The following is a 24,361-nucleotide window of genomic DNA, read 5'->3' on the forward strand; positions in this document are numbered from 1 at the left end:
AGTGTTTAGATTAGAAAATGGACTGAGAGGGGCGCCCGGGTGGCTCGGTCTTTTAAGTGTCTGCCTTCGGCTCAGGTCATGATCCCAGGGTCCTGAGATTGAGCCCCACATCGGGCTCCCTGATCAGCGGGGAACCTGCTTTTCCCTCTGTCTCTGCTGCTCCCCCCCCCCATTCGTGCTCTCTCTCTGTCAAATAAATAAATAAAATCTTAAAAAAAGAAAAAGAAAATGGACTGAGAAATTCCTCTGCAATTTTGGGCTGAATTGAGAGGATTTGGCCACCCGGTCACTCCTGCCTGTTCCTTCTCCTCAGTTCAGCCGAGTGAATCAAGTGAGAATGGCTATTAGTGGCCAGCTGACAAGAAGGCCCATCAACTCATCTTTCATAGTTTTGATTAAGGGAAGTTCAATGACTAGAACATAGTCTGTTTTTAAGCAGCTTTATTTTTCTTTTTAAAGATGGAGAAGATTCTTTCTCAGGCTTAAGTGCATGGAAGATGCAGAATAATTAGCCCGAGTCCATAATCCTTCACCAACGCTTCAAATAAATTCATAGGGAGAAAAAAGTAAATGCCACGAGCCACAGTTAGCAAGTGACTAGAGTCTGAGTGAGGTTACAGTGATGAAGAGTGAAAAGATCTGTAATGCAAGAGGGTCCAATAAGGATCAAGGGAAAATGTAATAAAAAGTCAAAATACCTAACCAGAGCGGGCTCCGTTGAATCTTACAGAGACAGTTTTCTAAGTTCAACACGTTTTATTCATTCATTCATTCATTCATTCATTTTTTCATTCATCATGATAAGTGTACTCTTTAATCCCCATCCCCTATTTCCACCATCCTACCCCATCCCCTCTGGTGACCATCAGCTTGTTCTCTATAGTCAAGAGTCTGTTTCTTCGTTTCTCCCTCTCTCTCTTTTTCCCTTTGCTCATTTGTTTTGTTTCTTAAATTCCACACATGAGTGAGATCATATGGTATTTGTCTTTGACTGACTTATTTCACTTAGCATTATACTCTAGCTCCATCCATGTTGTTGCAAATGGCAAGATTTCATTCTTTTTATGCCTGAATAGTATTCCATTGTGTATATATACCACCTCTTCTTTATCCATTCATCTATGGATAGACACTTGGGCTGCTTTCATAGTCTGGTTATTGTAAATAATGATGCTATAAACATAGGGGCACATGTATCCCTCTGAATGAGTGTTCTTCTGCTTTAGGATAAATATCCAGAGTTGTGATCATAGGGTGGTTCTATTTTTAACTTTTTGAGGAACCTCCATACTGTTTTCTAGAGTGGCTGCGCCAGTTTGATTTCCCATCAATTGAGCACGAGGGTTCCCCTTTCTCCACATCCTCGCCACCACCTGTTGTTTCTTGTGTTGTTGATTTTAGCTATTCTGACAGGTGTGAGGTGATATCTCACTGTAGTTTTGATTTGCTTTCTCTGATGATGAGTGATGATGAGCAGCTTTTCATGTGTCCGTTGGCCATCTGGATATCTTCTTTGGAGAAATGTCTGTTCATATCTTCTGCCCATTTTTTAATTGGATCATTTGGTTTTTTGGGGTATTGAGTTGTATCAGTTCTTTGTATATTTTGGATAATAACCCTTTATCAGAAATATCATTTACAATATTACAAATATCTTCTCCCATTCCGTAGGTTGCCTTTTAGTTTTGTTGATTGTTTCCCTTGCTGTGTAGAAACGTTTTGTTTTGATGTAGTCCCAATAGCTTGTTTTTGCATTTATTTCCTTTGCCTTAGGAGGCATATCTGGAAAAATGTGGCTGTGGCCAATGTCAGAGAAATTACTGCTTGTGCTTTCTTCAAGGGTTTTCATGATTTCAGGTCTCACATTAGGTCTTTAACCCATTTTGAGTTTATTTTTGTGTGTGGTGAAGAAAGCGGTCCTGTTTCATTCTTTTGCAAGTGGCTGTCCAGTTTTCCCAACACCATTTGTCGAAGAGACTGTCTTTTTCCCATTGGATATTCATTCCTCCTTTGTCCAAGATTAATTGACCATATACTTGTGGGGCTAAGTTAAACACTTTTGAAAAACTCTCAGCTGGGAAATAAAAATATTCCAGGTTGAAAAAACTGTATCCCTGAGATGATTATCCTCCTTTACAATATATAGATTCTCAGGGAAATGCTCAGAGCTTTGGCCAAGGAGAGGGACGCTCACCAGGGCAGCCACATTTATCCGAGATGCCAGGGGGATAACAGTGATAGGTTACTCTTGTTCCCAAAGACTCCAGAAGGACACTGGTCTCATGGAAAAAGGGCGGCGATGCCAGTGCTCTTATTGGGCATGTCAAGTTGATTGAGCCTGAGGCTGAGGAGAGAGAACACTTAGGCCTAATCCTTGGAGACCATGAATTGTTATTATTGGCTTGTTCTTCATTTTCTCAGCTGAGGGTAGCATTAAGATGCTGTAATAGACGTTTTTCATTTGTGGCCACCTAATATCTCCTTATCTTTTTTTTTTCTTATTTTATAACAGGGTTATTGAGATCTAATTCACAAATCATAAAATTCACTCATTCAAAGTGTACAGTTCTATGGCTTTTAGTATCTTCATGGAATTTTGCAACCATTACCACAATCACTTTGAGAACATTTTCATCATCCCCAAAAGAAACCCTGCACCCCTCTGAGTCATCATCCCCCAAAATCTCCCGCCACCCCTCCAGCCCCAAGAAGCCATTAATCTATTCATTTCCTATCTCAAACATAGATTTGCCTCTTATGGACTGTTATGGTTTCCCCAAATTCATATGTTAAAATCTGAACTTCCAGTACCTCAGAGAGTGAATGTAGTTGGACATAGTCTTTTAAAAGGTAATTCAGTTAAAATGAGGTCACCAGGGTGGGTTTTATTCCAATATGACTGATGTCTTTAAAAGATTAGGACAAAGGTACAAAGGGAAGATCACGTGAATTCAGATGGAGACGATGGCCATCTTCTCCAAAGAGGGAGGCCTCAGGATGAAACCAACCCTGCTGACACCTTGATCTTGGACTTCTAGCTTCCAGAACTGTGAGCAAAATTAAATTTCTGCTGGTGAAGCCACCGATCTGTTATGTCAGCCCTAGCAAACTAGCTCAGGGACATTTCATATAAATGGAATCAGACAATCTATGGTCCCTGTGCCTGGATTCCTTCACCTAGCACAATGCTGTCCAGGTTCATCCATGCTGTAGCATGTATCACTGCCTCGTTCCTTTTTGTGGCCAAAAAAAATAGCCATTGAAATACCACACTTCTTAATCCATTCATTAGCTGATGGGCATTTGGACTGTTTCTACTCTTTGGCTATTTTGAAAGATGCTGCCATGAACATCCATATAAAGGGTTTTGTGTGGACTTATGTTTTCAGTTCTCTTGAGTGTATACCTACAAGTAAAATTCCTGAGCCATATGGTAACTCTGTGCTTCGCTTTTTGCAGAACTGCCAGACTGTTTTCCAAGGTGGGTGCAACGTGTTACATTTCCAACAGTGATGTGTGAAGGTTCATTTTTCTCCACATCCTCAACAACACTTGCTATCATCTGAATTTTTTATTATAGTTATCCTAGTGGGTGCATGGTACTATCTCTTTGTGGCTTTGATTTTCATTTCCTTGATGGCTAATGATGCTGAGGATATAGCATTTGCATGTGGGCCATTCATCTGCCCTCTTTGGAGAAATGTCTATCGTGATCCTTTTCCCACTTTTATCTGATAGATGATTTGCAAAACTCTGCTTCCATTCCGCAGGTCGTCTTTTCATTTTCACAGTGGTGTTTCTGGAAGACAAAAGGTTTTCATTTTGATGATGTCCTCTTTACCCTTCATAATATCGGACATTATAAGCTGCATCTTCCCAAAATAGAAGCTAGATATCTTGTGTACCCAGCTTCCCTTGTAGCTAGGGTAACCTGAATTTCATAGGTCAGCTCCACCCGTGAGAGCCTTGGATTTGGAGGGCTTGGCTGAACGGAGAGAGATTGGCGTGATGATGGAGGCATCTGGATTCAGGATCAGCACTGGCAGTGCTGCTGGTATCCATCCCAGTTTTGTCACTGGGCAAAGCAATGATGGCAAAGGCAACTTTGCTCCACAAAGTCCCATGCTGTGGCCAGACATTGTTCTCAAAGCTCTCAGAGCCTACTCTCTGACTCCCCTGGGGTTTCCTGTGATGTTCTGGAATAAACCCCTTTCCTGCTGAAGCTAACCGCAGTGGATTCTGTTGTTGGCAGCTCAGAACCCTGACCAATAAACACCAGTCTAAGCAGAGTAAGGGGATTTTGGGGTTTCAGGAACTGAAGACCTTGAAACTTCAGCAAAAGTAAACTGCTTTTTGTCTTTTAAAAAATGACCGAACTTGGAGAGGTTATCACATAGGTCCTGTTTTTTCACAATTCTTAATACAAACTCGAAATAGCCTGGTAAAGACTTTCAAACAGCCGGATGAATTTGCTCAGTTTACCCACACGCTTAGCTCACCTCTCATGATCAGGGTCTGAGTTTGCAGGGTGTTGTGAGGACGAGCCCAGGAGCTGGGACAGGACACAGATGTTGGCCACATGGAGATCGGCCATGAACACGGGTGTTACTGGTTTAATGCTTCAAATGCTGCACAATAATCAGGAAATTAGAACTCCCTTAGCTCTAAAGAAGGATAAACAATTGATTGAGGAAAAAAGAAAGATTACAGTCATTTAAGAAATTGCTGGACTAATATCAATGAGAATTAAGGATGAGAGTCTCTCCCTGCTTCAGGGCCCCATCTAGATCCCCAAGCCGGGGCTCCAGGAATAATGCTAAGCAGAGGTCTGAGAGTCATATAGGGGGGATTCATGACTTCTCAAAAGCTTATTTCAGCCTAGCTATACTTTTTTAAAATTCATCAGATAATTACCCAACACTGTTTTGAATTGATTGATTGGATCTTACATAAGGGAAGCCACATTACTGAGCAATGACAAGTTCAAAAAGAGGAAGACATTAAGGAAATTAAGAAGGGTTTCTTTTCTTTCTTTTTTTTTTCAAACTCAAGGCCACCAAAGCTTATTCCAAACTTTAAATCTATAAAGATCAAAAGTCCTGCTAGAGGATAAAGCATACCAAAGCCATAGAGAAACGTTAGTTTTGGCAAGATGAGCAAAGAGAAGTGGGAAGAAAGGAAGCAAACAAAATACAGAGAGGAAATTCTACCTTGACTCTCCTCACAGAAGTTTCGCTAAAAAACAACAAACAATCAGCCAGCAGTCTTTTTATATCATTGAAAAAATAATTAAAAGAAAAATATTTAAAATGAGCGACCTCTGCAGGCTCTGCTCTTTTCAACATGTAAGATTCTGAGGTTAACAAGTTTTATGGAATTTAATCTCTTTGGAAATTAATCTGAAGGTCCAAGTGCTCACAGACTCACTGGTCGGCATGGCTGGTTCCCTATTTCTAGGTGAGAAATACACTCACTCTGCATAAATATGGAGGCACCACCAGGTGAAACCCCACCCGCGAAACAGAACGATTCACCACCGTGAGCACTAATCAGGGTCCCAAATCTAATACTCCAACAAGAGAGCTGAGAATTCATTCAGTTGTGTTGGCCTAACAGAAACAGCAGAAATGCAGCTCCAGTCCCTCCTAAAAGTTGCTGATGTCCATTGATTTTGGAACATGAAACCGTATCAGATACACAATGATGCCACCTGCAAAGTTGAATAAAGACATTTCTCTTTTCCCTTACACAGATATGCCCAGTGATGTTAAGCACACGGAGGTAGAGTAGAAAACCACTCCCTTCCCGTATTTCCTCCCACCTCCAAGTTACCTAGCCTCAAGGGAATATCCCGGGTGAGCTGGGTTGTGCGCATTCTGCAGCAGTAGCTCCTTTCGTTAGTAGAACTCACGGGAGTAGGAGGAATGATGGAAATTACGTTTCCTAGCAAAAGCTCCAAGAATCTGCCCAGTTCAAGCCCAGCTACAGCACTTGGCCTGCACTCAAAGAAAGAACTAAATCTAACTGTAGCCTCTACTTGGGTACACCTGAATTTATGGCTCATTTCTCTGCTTGCTCCATGCTCCATGGGACAAATCTGAGTATGTTTCATTTCACTGAGAGCAACCCAACTCCAGGCCACAGAGATCAATAGGAGCCTTGTACTCAGTTTGGCTGCAAAGCTAGAAAACAAGGTGAGAAATGGTCCCTAAGTTAATAAAAGGAAACAGAGTACACTTACACGCGCTCACCCATAGACAGGAGACTGAATTCACTTCCAGACGGGCTGCTGGAGGAAGCTTATTGTAAACCAAGCTGGCAGAGCACAGGAAGGGACTAGCTGGCACGAGCATAGTAAAGATGAAACCTTCCCCCCCAAAAGATGGTGAAGACCAACAAAATTAATATGAATGAGATCTGAGCGTTTCATTGAAGGCAGCAATTTCCATTTATGGCTGAGATTTGAGTGACTTGGTAAGTCATTCAAAAATGGAGTCCCAGGTTTATTTTATAGCACTTTGGGGAGAGGGTAAGGAGAACGTATACAAAAGTGAACTTGTATTAAGTGAAGGGAGCATTCCTGCCTTGAAGTCTCAGATCTGGGTCTTTTCTCTAGAGGATATCTCAATTATTGTATAGCAGGTTGAGGTGGTGTGTATGTGCTTGTGTGTATGTGTGTGTGGAACGGGGTGTACGGATGTCTAGTGTTAATATCTCGGGGAGTTATTGCTGCCATGGAGGAATGTTTTGCTCTCAGAAGCAAAGTACAAAGAGTACAAATGCAAACTCCTTTATATACAACTGGCCTCGTAGATTCTCCATGTTAATAGAGTAATCTCCATTCACACGAGCAAAGAAAGACCTTGCTCTGGATACAGTATGAACATCCTTATAAAGAAAATTTCTAGAAGCTGGACTAACGATGCTTCATATCTGCGCCCCGTAGATTCAGGCAAACAATCTTTATCCCCACACACAAATATCTCATTGGTGCAGTCCTGACTTCCAGATGCTCTCCTCCTCTGGGAAAACTCTAGGGACCCACAGAGGAGACTCATTTCAACCCTCTGTGTGCCTCTGAACATTGCTGGGAGTGTCTGTTCAGTCTCAAGTGTTACATCAGGAGGAATGGCCCATCAGAGTAAGAGTCAGCCCCATTACAGCACAATGGACATGTATTCAACCCTATGTACATCATCCCATTAAAGCCTCACAATAAACCTTCAGAGAACTAGTTATTTTCTATATTTTATTGATGAGAACACTGAGACACAAAGATGACACTGACTTGCCCAAGGCCATGCAGCCCAGGATGAGCCCCTGTTCCTAAGAACAAAGTTCTCTGCATTGGGGAAGGTTTCCACAGCCGACCTGGTTCTTGGTAGGTCTTGAACTTGGTAACCGAAGTTCCTAGGAAAGACAAATTCCACGTAGCACACACCCCAGCAAGAAGCAGGACGTAACTTGCTTAGAACAGCAGAGGCCCTTCCTTCCATGACATATATACCTTCTTTCATATGTCCTTCTGACATATATGTTCCCAACAAACATGTTCCTCACAGTATGTTCCTAACACGTACTGTGTAGACACATATATTCTTCTTTTTTTTTAAATTATGTTTGTCACATTACATCATTAGTTTTTGATGTAGTGTTCCGTGATTCATTGTTTGCATATAACACCCAGTGTTCCACGCAGAACGTGCCCTCTTTAATACCCATCACCAGGCTAACCCATTCCCCCACCCCCCTCCCCTCTAGAATCCTCAGTTTGTTTTTCAGAGTCCATAGTCTCTCATGGTTTGTCTCCCCCTCCGATTTCATCCCCGTCATTCTTCCCCACCTGCTATCTTCTTCTTCTTCTCCTTCTTCTTCTTCTTCTTCTTCTTCTTCTTCTTCTTCTTCTTCTTCTTCTTCTTCTTCTTCTTCTTCTTCTTCTTCTTTCTTTTTTTAACATATAATGTATTATTTGTTTCAGAGGTACAGGTCTGTGATTCAACAGTCTTACACAATTCACAGTGCTCACCATAGCACATATATTCTACTGTTGTCCTCCCCTTAACTGGGTTTTCTTTCGATTGCCAGTTTCTGTTACCCATGGTCAAGCGTGGCCTGAGGCAGGTGATCCTCCTACTGACTTATCATCAGAAGGTCAAGTGTAGCCTAAGGCTAGGTCACATTGCCTACGTCATGTACCTCACTTCATTTCATCATGTAGGTGTTTTATCATCTTATACCATCACAAGAAGAGGAAAGGTGAGTATAGTATAATAAGATGTTTTGAGAGAGAGAGAGAAACCACATTCACATGATTATTTATTATGGTATAGTTATAATAAGTAAACTTATAGTATAGTTATAATTCTTCAAGTTTATCCTTTGTTATTGTTGTTAACCTCTTACTGCCTAATCTATAAATTAAACTTTATTATAGGTGTGTAAGTATAGGAAAAAAACATAGTATATGTAGGGTTCCATTCTATCCTGTTTCAGACATTCACTGGAAGTCTTAGAACATATTCCCTAGTCACTTGTAAGTATTTGGAAGTATAGTAGTTCCTATGCTTCTGACTAGCAGAACTCTCTCTCCTGCTTGGCTGACTACTTGATACTCAAGGGTCATTTATAGAGCAATTTATTCCTACCCCTGCTATATGGGGATAAGAACACAGATTTTTAAGCCAGTTATAGGCTGCTGGCATAATTTCCTTGAGTTCAAGATGTAATAGGACCCTAGCCCAGCACTGAGACACAATGGGGGGAAGGTACGGTTCTGGGTCTTGACAAGGCAATGAGTTCTCATGCAGAGCTAGTTCACCCTGAGGTGTGACTATGTGATAAAGTGAAAACCACAAGCTGATCATTGTGGCTGAGGTGACTGAGGTTACAAAATCACCCAAGCTGAGTACGTGGAAGGTCGCCTTCCCTTGAATCTGTACCATGAGCACCCACAGGAGCTGCCAGAGAAGAAACCTCTGCCAGCAGTGGTCCCCAAATCGAGCTTTGCCTTTTGTGGCCTTCACCTCCCACAGGCATTATTCTTCCGTTGCTCATGCCTATAAGGGACTGACTTCGGAACCTTTCCTATTCCCACCTCCCTGAGGCAGCCTAATACCATGTGCTGGGGGCTGAATGGGGGAATCAGAAGTGCTTTAATGAGAAGGAACCTAGCCAGCCAAACGGGGAGCCACCTTCACTGAATGCATGGAGGTCAATAAGGCTGGTCCTAAAGAATTCCAAATGCTGAATCAAGATGGTGCCCTCATGCCTAGGTTGCTGGGGAAGCAGGGAACTGGAGCTCTGCCCCACTTCAGGGCCCTGGACCGGCCTGCCGTGGGTACTGTTAACTCAGCTGTCAGCAACCCTTTGTTTTGAGGAGTACTCTGAGATAGGATTGAACTAGATACTTTTAAGTATTTGGAAACCTGTACTCTTTTTTTTTTTTAAGATTTATTTATTTGAGAGGTCAGGGGAGCATCAGAGGAAGAGGGAGAGAGAGCATCTCCAGCAGACTCCCAGCTGAGTGCGAAGCCTGACATGGGGCTCGATCTCAGATCCCTGAGGTCTAGACCTGAGCCAAAATCAAGAGTCAGGCCCTTAACCAACTGAGCCATTGGGTGCCCCTAAATCCCTGAACTCTTAATGGAAAGAGATTGATCTCTTCAAGAAAGTTAGACTAAACTTTTGGACTTTTGGCTATTACCAAAAGTGATTTTCTGACTCTCCACTTTAGGAACTGATGGAAACAAGTGACCTCAGTTATAAACCTTGCCTCACACCATGCTCTAAAACTAGAAATGATCCACATGTTTGTCAGTAGGTGACTGGATAAACAAATTAAGGTGAAGCCATATAAATGGAATATAACTCAGCAGTAGAAAATGAACCATATTATTAAGTATAATAGAATGGATGAATCTCAAAATAATTATGCTGAGTAAAGAAGTCAGACAAATAAAAGGCCATACTGAATGATTCCAATTATATAAATTTCTAGAAAATACAAACTAATCTATAGTGACAGAAAGTGAATGAGTAGTTGGTTATCTGAGCATGGGTCTATGGGGGAGGCAAGGGCAGAAGCAGAAGATTAAAAAGGGACATCAGGAAACTTTGGGGATGATTGGTATGTTCATAATTGATTGTGGTGATAGTTTCCTGGCTGTATACATAGGTCAAAACTTAGCAAATTGTACACATTGAATATGTGTAGCCTATTGTACCCTAACACATATAAATAAAGCCATTTAAAAAAATGCAATAATATATGCAAGGAGCGTAGCACTATGCCTGGCATACAGTCTATGCTTGGTAAATAGAGGCTATTTTTTTTTTTATCATTTTCACACTGAGCCTTGTGCTCACCTACATTAGTGATACACGAGCAAAGGACAGGAAGATCCTATTTCTGTGGTGTGTTTCAAGTGGACCCTACCCAAAGGCTTGAGGGAGCCTCCGGTGTGTAGCAGAACTAGAGACAGCATAGAAAGAAATTCAGAAATTGGTTTGGGACCCCTTTCCAGTGAAGTGACACTTCCTAGAAAATAGAGTCTCAGTGATGGGGAGAAAAACTTGTTGAAATATATTTCTGATAACTCCTGTCATTCTAATGGCACATTTTGGTCTGTTTCCTTGCCTTGTACTGAGGTCATTCCAGATCCTGAATGATCCTGAAGGATCATTCCAGATCAGTCATTTCTGCTCCTCTCAACAAAACCAGCCCCTTGATATTTCAGTGCCACTACACGGTTATAGACGGCCCACCCCACAGCATTGGAGTCCTTTGGCTGGATTCCTACAGTCCTTCCCATCCTTGAACCACCCAGCCTCTGGTTCCACATTAAGAGCAAATACCCCACCGCATTTCTGTTCTTTAAAGACATTATCCAGGGGTGCCTGGGTGGCTCAGTCGGTTAAGCGTCTGCCTTTGGCTCAGGTCATGATCCCAGGGTCCTGGGATCAAGCCCCATGTGGGGCTCCCTGCTCAGTGGAGAGTTGGCTTTTCCTCTCCCTCTGCCCCTGCTTCTGCTCTCTCTCTCAAATAAATAAATAAAATATTTTTTTAAAAATAATAAAATAAAGACAGTATCCATGCTCCCCCAAATCCCTGTTCCCTCACACTGTCATTCCTTCAGTACCTTAAAAACACCTATTTACTGGGGAAACAATATCTATTGACTAATCACTCACAGATTCTGTGTTGCCTTTAAAAAAAAAAATTTGCTTTTAAACGAGGGTACCAGGACAACAGCGCCTTATCAGAGAGTCATATCTTTGATGGCAGAATTTCTGCCACAGGGACAGAATGATAAAAAAAACATATTCTTAATAGTGACATTACTTTAATATTCCCTTCTATGACTATAACCTCACTGAATTTCATAACAATCATATGAAGTAGTTAATGATGCATAGATAAGAATATGAAATTCAGAAAGTGCCAGTGTTTTCCACAAGGTCACAGAGCCAGGAAATAACAAAAGTGAAACATGGAAGCAGTTTCTCTGACTCCAAAACAGGGCTCTTTCCATTGGACTACAAGTGCTTCCCTTGGCAGTTCCTTCATGCAGGTCGTCAGGCCATCAGCTGGCTTGAATTAGGGATGGAGAGGGGCTCCATTGGGACAGCAATATTTATGTGACTTTCCATAACTCAAACAGGTACCCTGGGAATTACTTTTCATTTTCCTAGGTGATCTGCCAAAAGTATTTCCCCTTCTATTTTGCTCTGAAGCTAATTTAAACTCCTAAAATTTTGAGGTGTTGGGGAGGAAGGAAATAGTGGCTTATGGAATGATGCCAATGTCCCCAAAGTCCCTGGGCACTGCTTATGAACGGGCCTGTCCTTCTCCCACCTCCCATGAACCGAGGGATCAGTCTTAGCTGTTAAGAACGTCTTCTAGTGGTCCAGCAGCATGGGAAAAATATGGCCTGTCTGGTGGCCTTGGCCCAGCCCTGACCATAAAAAGGGATTTCGTATTATTAGCGACTTCCCTTTCACAGTTCGTTAGCATGAGATGTCTTGGCAGCTGAAATGACAATGGGGACTCCTTCCTCACCAGTGATTTCACAGGGAGAGATGGAAAATACCCCATCCTAAGAGCAGCCATGGCGCAGCTGTACTTGCTGCTTTAATGTGTGGCTCTGGCCCAAGAGCAAGTTGAGATGCTGGAAAATGCTGTCGCAGTGATCAGCCGGCAAACAGATGGCAAGTTGAAATTAACTTTAGATGGCAGGTCTAGTGGCTCAACTAGTTGTGTCTGGATGCCTAGCTTTGTCCACGTTACTAGAAGGCTCTGCTACCAAGGCTGACCTGGAGAGAGTGGGGTAAACCGAGGTGCCCCAGATGGTCCCAATGAAGTATGTGTGTATGTGTGAGGAGGTGTGAGTATGCAATGTGCATATGTGTGTGTGTGTGTGTGTGTGCACATATATAAGTATAAAATATAAATAAACATTTATTTTTACTCAATATTTGCTATCTTCCAAAGAGTTTGGAAGATATAGTTATATTAGCCCCTGAGAAAGTTGCATTTGAGGTCAGGACATGAAGTTCCAGTCCTATGTTTTCTAGGAATATTGAGTATTGTTGCACAAGTTAGAACCAAAAAAGATAGGAGTTGAAAATAATAATTCCCAAGGTCATTTGAAATGTACACTCCTTTAAAAGACAAAAACAGAGTGCATGACCCTGTTCACTAATGGAGTCTCTCTATTGATACCTCAGGTGACATCCATAGCTCATGCTGTATGTGTGAAAATTCAGGCATCGGCCTACACTAAACTCAAAGGTTTGTTCTCTTTCTGCTTTGGGCCCACTGGTTGAATTGCCATCACTAGGCAGAGTTCACTTTAGCCCCACCTCTACCTATCTACCAAGTAGACATTGAAGGATAAAAGTGAAGGTGGCTGGTATAGAATTTTAACTCTGCTGTTTGCCCAGGAGCAATGTGGCAAGTATCCTCCAAGATGGCCCCCAGCAACTCTTACATCGTGGTATTCATATTCTTGGGTCATTCCCTTCCCTCGATTGTGTGCTGAACTTACTGCCTTATATCTAACAAATACAGAACAGCAATGGGATGTCACTTCTGAGAGTAGATCATAAAAAGACTGGGGCTTCTGACTTGAGTACACACTCCTTCTCTCTCTCTCCCACTCTCTTGCTCTTACTCTCTCTGATCATTCTTTCTATGGAGTCAGCCACTGTGTTATAAGTTAGGCTGTCAGAGAAGGACAGGGACCCGCCGGTAACCACATAAGTGGGCATGGAAGCAGAATCCCTCCTCTTTGATGTCCCTTCTCTGGCATTCAGATGAGACCACAGGCCTGGTCAACAGCTTGCCTGCAGCCTCAGAGAGCCCTTGACCCAGAGTCATTCAGTTAAGCCGTGCCCAGATTCCTGATCGACGGAAACCATGAGATAACAAATGTTTTTGTTGAAGACACTAAGTTTTGGGTGTCATTTGCTAAGTGACAATAGATAAACAGTACAGGAAGCAAGGGGAGACAAGGTGACTCTCTACTGACCATTCAGTGATGAGCCAGGTGGTTACAGGACTCAGTGGCCAGTATACTCAAGTTCTAGGTGAATCCTCATTTTGAGGAAGATTTTTTTTTGAAACTTAAGTAGTGGAATCACCACCTGTTACTTACATTGCATACAGGGGCCTCTTCAGACACATTTCTGCCACTGGCTAGAATGGTTTAAAGGTGCCAGAATGGTTTAAAGACTCCTGTCCAGAGTGCTTTTAAAAATACAGAGGCCAAGGCTCCACCTCAGACTTAGAAAAATAGAATCTCTAGGGTGGGACCTGGATCTGTATTTTTAGAAAATCGTCCCGGTAATTTTGCTGTTTAGTACAGTTTGGAAGTGGCTGGAATAAATAAGCTTTCCAGGTCATCTTCTATGTCGGACTTCTATGGCTGTCTGTGTTAAGGGAATTTCACATCTAGTGCAGGGAATACATTTTGGAAACTGGGTCCCAGCAGTGGGTTTAACATACTTGAGTATTTTGAATGTGGATGTCAGCAACTTGCAAGACTTGGAAAGTTGAGCAAGGCCACAAAGCTTGCCTGTATTCCTGAGCCTAATCAAAGTAGTTAATGGACTCTAGCATAATCCCATGAATAGTTTGTGTTCTAATGACTCAAACATCAATGATGTGTTGCTCAAGCTGTGTTCAGGAACGACATGGTATGGGTAAGGAGACGTTGGGATTAGAGTCAGAAGAGCTGAATTCAGGTGCCAAGCAGCTGTGTGAACTTGGGCAAGTCAGCTAATCCCTCTGAGCATATTTCTTTTACATTTTAATTTATTTTTAAGATCTTTTGCTGTGGTTATCTTCTGACTATAAAAATAATATGGCCTCCTTCTAAAAATATGGAACATGCAGAAAAGTATTTTTAAAATCCAAAATTACACATAACCCAGAAACCTGAGATAACTACAGTTCTATTTCTTCCAGTCCAGTTTGAATAGATTTACATGCCTGTTTTCATAAACTGTGTTTTATTATGTCTTTTATCTTGCTCTTTCACTTGAGACTATACTCTAAACATTTTCTCATGTCATTAAAGTTCTTCCAATCATCACTTTTAGGGGCTCCCTAGTATTCCATTATGTACATGTATCAGAACTATTTCTCTATGGTTAAATATTCAGGTCATTTTCAAGTTTTCACCTTTATAAAGAATATTGTGAAAAATATTTTTCTAGACAAAATTTGTTCACATTCCCTATTACTTCCTTAGAAGAAAATCCCAGAAATAAAACGATTGCATCCAAAGGTATGAATACTTGTAAAGGTTCTGTTGCATGTTGCAAACTGCTCTTCAGAAAGGCTTAGCCAATCTACTTAGCCAAGTAGAAAGAGAATTTCCATCCCAGTGCAATGTTGCCAGCAAAAGACAATTTTTAAAAAAATATTGCTGATTTGATGGTCTGCATATCTTTGTTAGTTAAAATAAGCTGTCTTGTTTTAATGCACACTTCTTATATCGCTAGCAAGATCAAGCCCTTTTCCTACATTTAGTACTGAGATTCTCTCCTCATTGGTAAACTGAGAATAATAATGCTTATGCACATCACAGCATTATTGAGAAGATTTATGAAATGATGATTGTGAATTCTTTCTACCAATGCAGTGATATGGTACCTTTATATAACTCCTACGGTCTCAGTTGACTTGATAGCTACTTTGCATGTAGACAAGTCAATCTATCATAAGGCTGTAGGATTGAGGCTAGATCCTCCCCTCCCAGTCTTCCTTCATCCCACACATTTCCATGTCATGTAATCTGAATTCAGTAGCATTAAGAGCTGTAATGAAGGAATACTCATAGATGGCAAATGGACCCGTGCAGCCTGCATGGCTATCTCCATGTTATCACTCTTGCTGATAGTGATATTAGGGGAGATATGACTTGGTTGGATGGATGTTTGTTTGTGGCCCCCAACTATTTAACAATAGCTCTTAATAGCCACTGCCTCTTCTTTCTCCAGCCATGTCCCAGGGTCACTGCTCACCTGTGTGTCTCAGCAGCAGTTAGCTCTCCTACAGCAAGGACTAACATACTGCCCCTTTTGACATGGCCTAGGACTGGTCTGCCTAGATGTAGAAACTGCTTGATTTCAACATTCATAATGATGGCAAGCACCAAGAGAAAGCTACAATTCTCAGAATTTCTGTATTAAGTGGATGACATATATTATTGTTTATTCAACTTGATTCTCTCACTTAATTGAAAAGGAAAATTAAGAAATAAAAACTATTATGATAAAGTCTTAAAAGTTCTGGGAGAATTTTTCTACAAATTCAACAGGAAGCATTCAAGATGTTGAATAATACGTGGATTTCAAAGGAAAAATGTATTTAAAATGTAATTAATGTTCAGTTAGACTATAACTTCGCTATCAGAGACCTGGAATTCAGCCTTCCTTTCTTCCAAGAACTCTGTCCTTTGTGCCTGGAGACTGTAAGCCCTGGAGTGGAAGTTGTGAGGGTAGAATCTGTTCTTTCTTATTTATAATTAAAAAAAAATTAAAAAGGGTGTTTGGGGACCACTTGTACTAGTGCCTATAAATCCACAGTAAGGAATTTTGCTTTAGTAGCTCTAAACAGACTATTCCTTTTCCCTAAATTTATGGAAGAATTTTAAAGGCATTTTGTGTACATAGTTATGCAGTCTGCTTTAATTCAGTGGGACTCTTGGCTGAGTATGAACTGCAATTTAGACATTTGGGGTTCAATTTTCTTTGATATATCTTTCCCAGATATGACTTCATTTTATTTATACAATCTCATGGTGTCTCTATAAATTTGCTACATCTTCTGAAGTCTCATGCAATAAATAGTGATTGCAAAGGGGAAAAAAAAAATCAGTCTCCTAACATCTTTCAATGAGAGAGCCTCCATTTTGTCCAGAAGGGTGGCTCCGTTAGTACAGCCTTCATTCTGGTGGCCAGAGTGGTATCTGCAGCCCCCTTGAAGTGGAGTGTCTCCACAATGCCCAGCAAGCATTTGCCAGGGAAGCCTGCATCAACTGTCCCACTTCCCACTAGGGTTTGTAGAATTGGAGAAGCTTGGATCAGGGTGGCACTGGGTTTACCATGGAGCAATGGTCCTCTAGCTCCGGACTGCTGTGGAATGACCTTGGTGACTAAAAACTGAGGGCACAGCCGTATGAACAGCAATGGAGAAAAAGTCCCTAAGGGATTCACCAGTTTGGAAACGTCATTCCTGATCTTCATGTCCTACATATGACAACACTGAAGTCTTTGGAGTGGGATAAACTCAAGGAAAGGAGTTTGACTACCTAGCATTCTTCTTGCCACAAATTCTCTGGCAAGTGCAAAGCTTGCTCCCACTTGAATATCAGAAATACTATCACTATATTAGATAACAATGATAACTAATATGCATGGGAGTTTACTAAGTGGCAGACCTTCACAATGCCTCAGCGAGGTAGGTGCTCTCATTATCCTACTTAGTAAGCTAGGAGCTGAAGTGTTAGCTAACTTGTCCATGCACTTGCTTAGGAATGGGCTCAGTCGGAATCCAAATAGGTAGACAGGTCCCGGAGTCACTCTCCTCCCAACTAGGAGGGTTGCAAGTAGTGCAAACAGTGCTCTCTGGGCACAGACATTAAATGGTCACAAGAGTGCACTCAGGAGCCCTGACTTCCTATCACAGCCTGAAGGACAAAGGCACCCATCCTGTAGGAAACGTCCGATAGGTAGCAAGGTCAGCACTTCTTTGTGTCTAATCTTTCAGAGCATCAGCAGGCAAGTAAACTCTCCCTTTCTAATGCTGTGACTGGGATGGAAGGCAGAACAGAAAGAAATAAAAAATATAGTATTTCTTTCCCTACTTGTCACAAAGGAAAGGTTCCATGCAAAGCTGAGAAACAGATGGTCTGAGGCAAAAATCAACAAGCTTGATGTCCAGGATTAAAGACCAGATGCCACTAACAATCTTTAGAAGCCTCTAGAGGGACTTCAAAGAAATCGCCCAAAGCCCCACGTCTCTCCCCCTGAGGGGAGTAGACTTAGTCATCCGTGCCCCTTTGCAGCCAGGTTGTCCCTGGCCAGGCTGTTCCCCGAGATCAAACTAAGCAGATGAAAGTAACTTTTAGGTTGCTGGGAACAGAGAACTCGAACATCTTATAGCTTCAGTCAATTTAGTTGTTTCACTGAGTTGACTGATCAACCGCGGTTCCTTCAGGTACCAGCTCCTCTCCTGACTTTCATAGTTTGTAGTTCAGTCCACTTCTTCTTCTGGAGATTTCTCTCTCACACATATGCAGCACGAGTTTCCTCTTAGCTCTTCTTGAAGGCAGCTCTTAATTTCAGCATCTCTCTCCCTTCGTCATCTCTTCTTAATCCATTTATAAGCCTTAGAGGGATGCTAGTGATCTATAATGCCAAACCACCTGAGTGGTGCTGGAGACAACCTGGGGCATGGAAGAGGATAGATGTCGATGAGGAAGTACGGTTTGAATAGTGCGAAATGGAGACTGTCAACCTCTGGAGTTCTAGAACCTTCCATCAAGCCCCTTCAGAGTCTCCCTTTACAAAGAACCTAGGATCACATCACAGAGTCTCCAGTTTAGGGAAGATCATAGAGATAATCCGACCTGTCAATCAGAGGCCATTTGCATGCCCTCGTTCACATATTCACTTAAAAACAAGTTCAAGCTATTATTGAGCCCCAGCACTGGGTCAGGTGATGGAAATTGGGGACAAATAAGACCCAGACACTGTCCTTAAAAAGCTTAGTGCCATAAGGGGTCTAGGGAGTGCCATGGGGAGGGAGATTAGACTAGGCTTGGTGGGGGAGGGGGTCAGAAAAATTTTTATAGAGGGTGCCTGGGTGGCTCAGTTGGTTAAGCGACTGCCTTCGGCTCAGGTCATGATCCTGGAGTCCCGGGATCGAGTCCTGCATTGGGCTCCCTGCTGAGCAGGGAGTCTGCTTCTCCCTCTGACCCTCCCCCCTCTCATGCTCTATCTCATTCTCTCTCTCAAATAAATAAATAAAATATTTAAAAAAAATTTTTTATAGAACTGGGCCGGTTCTAAGAGGAAGATGAAGATTTTCCTGATTGCATGCAGCAGAAATACCCCTTAGGCCAAACGAGTTATATTAGAAGGATATAGGCTCTCTCACATTACTTGGTAAGAGCAAGGATGCAATGAAGTCCCATGGCTTCAGATGTTCTTAGGGCCCTCCCCATGTGCTCACTCTGTTTTTTCCTGCATATCAATCTCTTTCTGTCCTACTGCAGACTGGGCCGGAAACTTGGCAGCTGAAGACTCCCCACCTCAAATTGCACCGCTGTGCCACCAGAAATGGACTGATCCTATTTCCTCAGATCTAGGACTGGGGACAGGGTTGGGGCCCACCACAGAGTAGGTCAGCAACAACCAGGTGATGGGGCCACGTTATACAGACATGGCCTCTGGATCTCCAGCACTGTGCATTGAGCGCATTCCCAATAAAGAGGAAACCCTGGGGACCACACAGCCATTCCACTTAGGGTCTTCCATAGATGTGTCCCTCCAGAGCACTAGTCTCACCTTAAATGATTCACCAGCATCAGGATAGAAGCTCCCTAAGAAAACTCCTGAAAACCTAGATTCCAGTGCAGTATTGTTCTAAGTAAACAGACTTTGCACACTGCTTTCCATAAATGCATCAGTAATGCATTTCAGTAAGCATTAGCTGTTAAACAAATACAAGGGCAGACCATGGGGTGGGGGAGAGGTTCAGTCATTTGATGATGATGATGATAGTGATGAATAACAGCTGAATACACTGGAGGCTTCTAAATATGCATCTCATTTGAGTCTCACCACCATCCTGTGGGATAAGTAAAAGCAATATAGTAAACACTTAATTTAGCACATACTATGTGCCAAGCACCCTTTTAAGAAGTTTACATGTATTCATTCAGTCAATCCTTGCAATTCCATATGCCACATACTAGTGTTATCTTGCTTTTTTTTCTTTATAGATGAAGAAACTGAGGCACAGGGAAATCAAATAATGTAGCTAAAGTTACACAGCTTATAAGGACACAACTGGGATTTGAACCCAGGCGGTCTGGTTCCTGAGTTCATGCTCATAACTTCTATTCCGGTAGACCATTTATATGACCTTCACTTTATAGTGCCGAGTTCCATCAAAGCAAAGCCATAGGGAGTAGAAATAAAAATAACAATAGCTAATGTGTACCTCCCACCCACTATATATCAGGTGCTGTCCTAGGCATGGGTCCTCTACTTTCCCCCAGTGATCCTGATCGGGAAGTAGTGTTGTGTTGCTTTTAGGAAACATGCTCAGAGATACAAAGCCCAGGGCTGAATTTCACATACCTACTTGCTCAGATGCAGGCTGTGTTCTGGAGACTGTAGAGGGTCAGGGAGATGCTGGAAGAGCTGAGAGTTGGCCCACTTTGTAACAGAACCAAATGTGGGTTTGGGCAATGCTCAGACTAAGCCGTAGGGCTAGCGGAAATAAATATCCAAGTCCTAATGTTTGCTCTGGTCCCTCACAGCTTTCCCACCCAGGTCTACTTACTAGAACAAACATCCCTAGAGCGGGGGGTCTGACATAGAGCTGGCTTCTGCCCCCAGAGTCTGTGTCCTCTGGGGTCAGCTCCTGCTGAGAGTTGCTCTCCTCATCTGGTAAAACAGGAATGTTGTTTGAAATGATCTGAACGTGATGAACATCTGAGCAATGACCTTCTGAGCTCTAAAACCTCCTGAGTCTCCCCTGATAGGGGGTTTTATATCTAGGATTTCTTCTTAGAAGACACTTTCATTTTAGAATCGTGCCTTCCTGGGTGCTATGGTCTGAATGGCTGTGTTTCCCCCAGATTCGTGTGTTGAAATCCTACCCCCCAAGGTGATGGTATTAGGAGGTGAAGCCTGTGGAAGGTGATTAGGCCTGGGGTGGAGCCCTCACGATTGGGATTAGTGCCCTCCTTATTAAAGAGGCCTGGAGAGCTAGTTCAGCCCTTCCTTCCACCAGGTGAGGTTAGAGTGAAAAGGCAGCCCCCTGGGAAAGGGACGCTCACCAGAAACCAAATCTGCCAGTGCCCCGATCTTGGACTTCCCACCCTCCAGAACTGTGAGAAGTAAATTTCTGTTGTTTGTAAGCCAGCCTGTTTGTGATATTTGTGGGTTTTTTTTAAGATTTTATTTATTTATTTGAGAGAGAGAGAAGGAGAGATAGAGAGCACGAGAGGGAAGAGGGTCAGAGGGAGAAGCAGACTCCCTGCTGAGCAGGGAGCCCGATGTGGGACTCGATCCCGGGACTCCAGGATCATGACCTGAGCCGAAGGCAGTCGCTTAACCAACTGAGCCACCCAGGCGCCCTGTTTGTGATATTTGTTATAGTAGCCCGAATGGACTAAGACACCAGGATTCATAGCAAAATAGAACTGTGATCCTAGGAACAGGAAGGGGGACGTGAGACCGGAAGTGCCTCCTAGGCCCCAGTTCACCCCCTAGGGCCCTCACAAATCCCCACCAGGATTCCTGGCTCCAGGCAAAGGGGCAGCAGCTGTCCCTTGCCCCCAGGCTGGAGTCCTTACAGCCATAAGGCAGGAGGCTCAAATCTTGTGGAGAGCAGGAGACTGGAGGAATCATACACATGGTCTGTAACAGGCGTACTTGCAAAGTCTTAGCACACAACCTTCCAGAAGTCCTTCTTCTCCCAAACCGCTCAGGTTCAGAGGCATTTAAATCATGGCTCTTGCAGGGAATCCTGCTCCTTTTTCATATTCTTTGGGGGCTATTGCGGAGGCACTGAGATCAGCGGAAGCGGCTTCTTCTGGAAGTTTTCTATTTTTCCGACGGTGATTCTTTCTACCAGCACTTACTGGATCTTTTTTTTTGGTTTGGTTTTTAAAGATTTTATTTATTCATTTGAGAGAGAGACAGAGAGAGCACACAAGCAGGGGGAGAGGCAGAGGGAGAAGCAGGCTCCCCGCTGAGCCAGCCAGGAGCCCCATGTGGGGCTTGATCCCAGGACCTGGAGATCATGACCTGAGCCGAAGGCAGCCGTGCAACCATCTGAGCCACCCAGGCACCCCCAGCACTTACTGGATCTTACTGGACAGAAATACCACTCATCTAGATCAGGCTAGGTACAGCACTGTTCTAAGGCAGTCACTTACGTGAAAGCAGTTTTTCCTTACAGCAGACCTGGGACAAGAGCTTTCCTTTGAAGCAACTGATTTATGGAGGTCAAATAACTTGTCCAAGGTCACTCAGTGGATAAGGGATGTATGCATTTCCTAGGGCTGCTGTAACAAATGACTGCAAACTGAGTGGCTTCAGACAACAGAAATTTATTCTCTCATGGCTCTGGGGTCAGAAGTCCAAAGTGATGCTATCACCAGAGTCACACACACCAAAAGCTCTAACAGAGACTCTTGGCTTGCCTCTTCCAGCGTCTGATGCTCCAGGGGTTCCTTTGCTTGTGATTGCCTTGTTCCAATGTCCACCTGAGCCTTTATGGGGCCTTCTCCTCTTCTGAGTCTGTTTTCTGTTCTGTCTCTTATGAGGATACTTGTCATTGGATGAAGGACGCCCCCCTCTACCCGCCCCGCCCCCCATAATCCAGGATGCTCTCACCTCAGAGATCCTTCTTGTTTTACATCTGCAAAGACCTTTTTCCCAAATAAGGTCACATTCACAGGCTCCAGGGGGTTAGGAGGTCCACAGATCTGTCAGGGCCAGCATTCAATCCACTACAGCTAAGCAGCTGGGACTCACAGGCAGTCTTGCTCCAGAGGGTGGCCTCATCACCGTTCCGCTGCACCCCTCGCACACGCTGACTTTCCACAGGTGTCAGGAAAATGCCTGCTAAATTAATCTGAGCTTTTCACAAATCATCACAGGGCTGAAGGGATAATTTTTCCATGCTGATATTCTGTCCATGTTCCAGAAGGGCAGTGCATCAACTCTACTCACGCTATCCCACACATGCCCTGACAGAGGGGGAGGAATAACAGCAAATTAGGTTACTTTTTGAAGAGAACTGAATTAAACTTTGCCCATGTTAAAAGCTTGTATATTTTTAAAACTTCAAGCACAAGCATAAAACCCCATTGCCTCAAAACCACAGTTGACAAAACCGCCATTGACAAAGAATTACTCCACAGGCAGTGAAAATCTGACATAACGCAGCGATAGGCCAAAACACCATGTTAGGTCATTACCCAGACGCCGGCAGAGTGAGGAACTCCATCATAGCTCCTTTTTGATGAGGGAAAACAGATTTTTAAGTGAAGCTTGCAGCTTGAGTGTAGAAAACTTAAAGCTGCAGACAATCAGCATTGTCATTTAAAAGGGTGAACTCTATTTCTTCTGAGATAAAGCGATGAGCCCAGGCAAAGCACTCACTCCATCAGATATGATTTGAAACAGCTGAAAAATAAACTTCTGACAATAAGATTTTAGGACAGAAACACTGCCAGAGCTCTAAGTGCTCTTCAGAATAATAAAAAGAAAGTAAACAATGCCAGAAGAACAAAAGGAAAATTCTCAGCTTCATTTGTTCTCGTCAAAGACCATAGAAAAATAATCCCTGCTCAGGCCCTTCTTCCAGAGTCCAAATTCCTGCCTTGTGCTCATCTTTCTGTTTAAGTTCAGTGCTCTTCAAGCTGTCATTAAATCGCTTGCCCTGGTGGACAGGGGCCAAGATGGTTTCCAATCTAAAGCCAGTGAGAGCCTCCAGGCGGATTCTGAAGGCCTTTTACCACTTGAGCTTGGCCATCTGAGCTCTCCCTTTCACTGTGGTGACATTGACTTGGGTGTCTTGACCCCTGTGGGAGAGCCGAGTCCATTGGCAGGATCTTGTGCCTTCGGCGACCTCAGTCAGCCAAGAGCCTGGCATGAAGCAGAAGGACAGGTAACAAAAAGCAACAGATCATGAGAAAATCCTCTGGATAAGGCATTTTGAGCAAAAGGCTCGTTTTGTCAGACACTCAGAAGTGCCCTGTGGACAGGCTAGAAGCTAGCTGGCCAACAAAGGAATGAGGGATAGGTGAGTGACAGGCTGGGCTGTTGTTTCTCGAAGTGACTGAGGCTCGACTGTATGAACAGGCATGTAGTGATTAACTGACTAGCGCCAGAATTTTACCAGCTACCCTGAAGCTTGCCGATTAACACTGTCCCTGGGGCCCGTGTTATAATGAGGTCCTTCTGATGACCTACTCCTTTGGAAGGAGTCCAAGAGGGACACGTGCCCTGTGGAATTCCTCATTGTAACCAGGCATGCTTCAGAGAGATTCCAGAGTGGTGATGATTTTACTTATTTAGGCTGGAGGTTATCTGCTCGTCCTCCTCCAGATCCCTTTAAGCCAAGGGAAGGGCACCTCATTAGTGTCAGATGACAGGGGTCTGGTTCCCTTTACTAGAATGAGCTCTTCATGTCATACATGCTCTGGAAGCTCTGAAAAGCCTTTTCTCTTGGCCTCTAGTTAGGAAAGAAGGCATCATAACCGGACACGACAGCGGGAAGCACGGAAGCTTGCCATTACTACTCATCTTGGTGCTATTCATGGAGGCTCTCGGGGGAAATGTCCAAAAGCTTCTTTATAGCTCTCGCCATTAATCCTCAAGTTCTGGTTACCAGTCCTGGGTAGGAACATATGGATTACAAATGGTCTGGTAATTACTGTTTCAATAAAAAGTGAATTCATTATAATGAGGGTAGTAGTAGAACATTGGGATAATATGGGTAGGGAGAGAATTGGTAGTGTTCTCTTGTTTCTTTTGCTTTAGGCAGCCCCAATAGGGGAAAATGCCATTTTTAAAGAGAACTGATGGAATTTTTTTTTTAAGATTT

Source organism: Zalophus californianus, chromosome 8 (assembly GCF_009762305.2).
Source record: "Zalophus californianus isolate mZalCal1 chromosome 8, mZalCal1.pri.v2, whole genome shotgun sequence".
In the NCBI taxonomy this organism is placed as follows: domain Eukaryota; kingdom Metazoa; phylum Chordata; class Mammalia; order Carnivora; family Otariidae; genus Zalophus; species Zalophus californianus.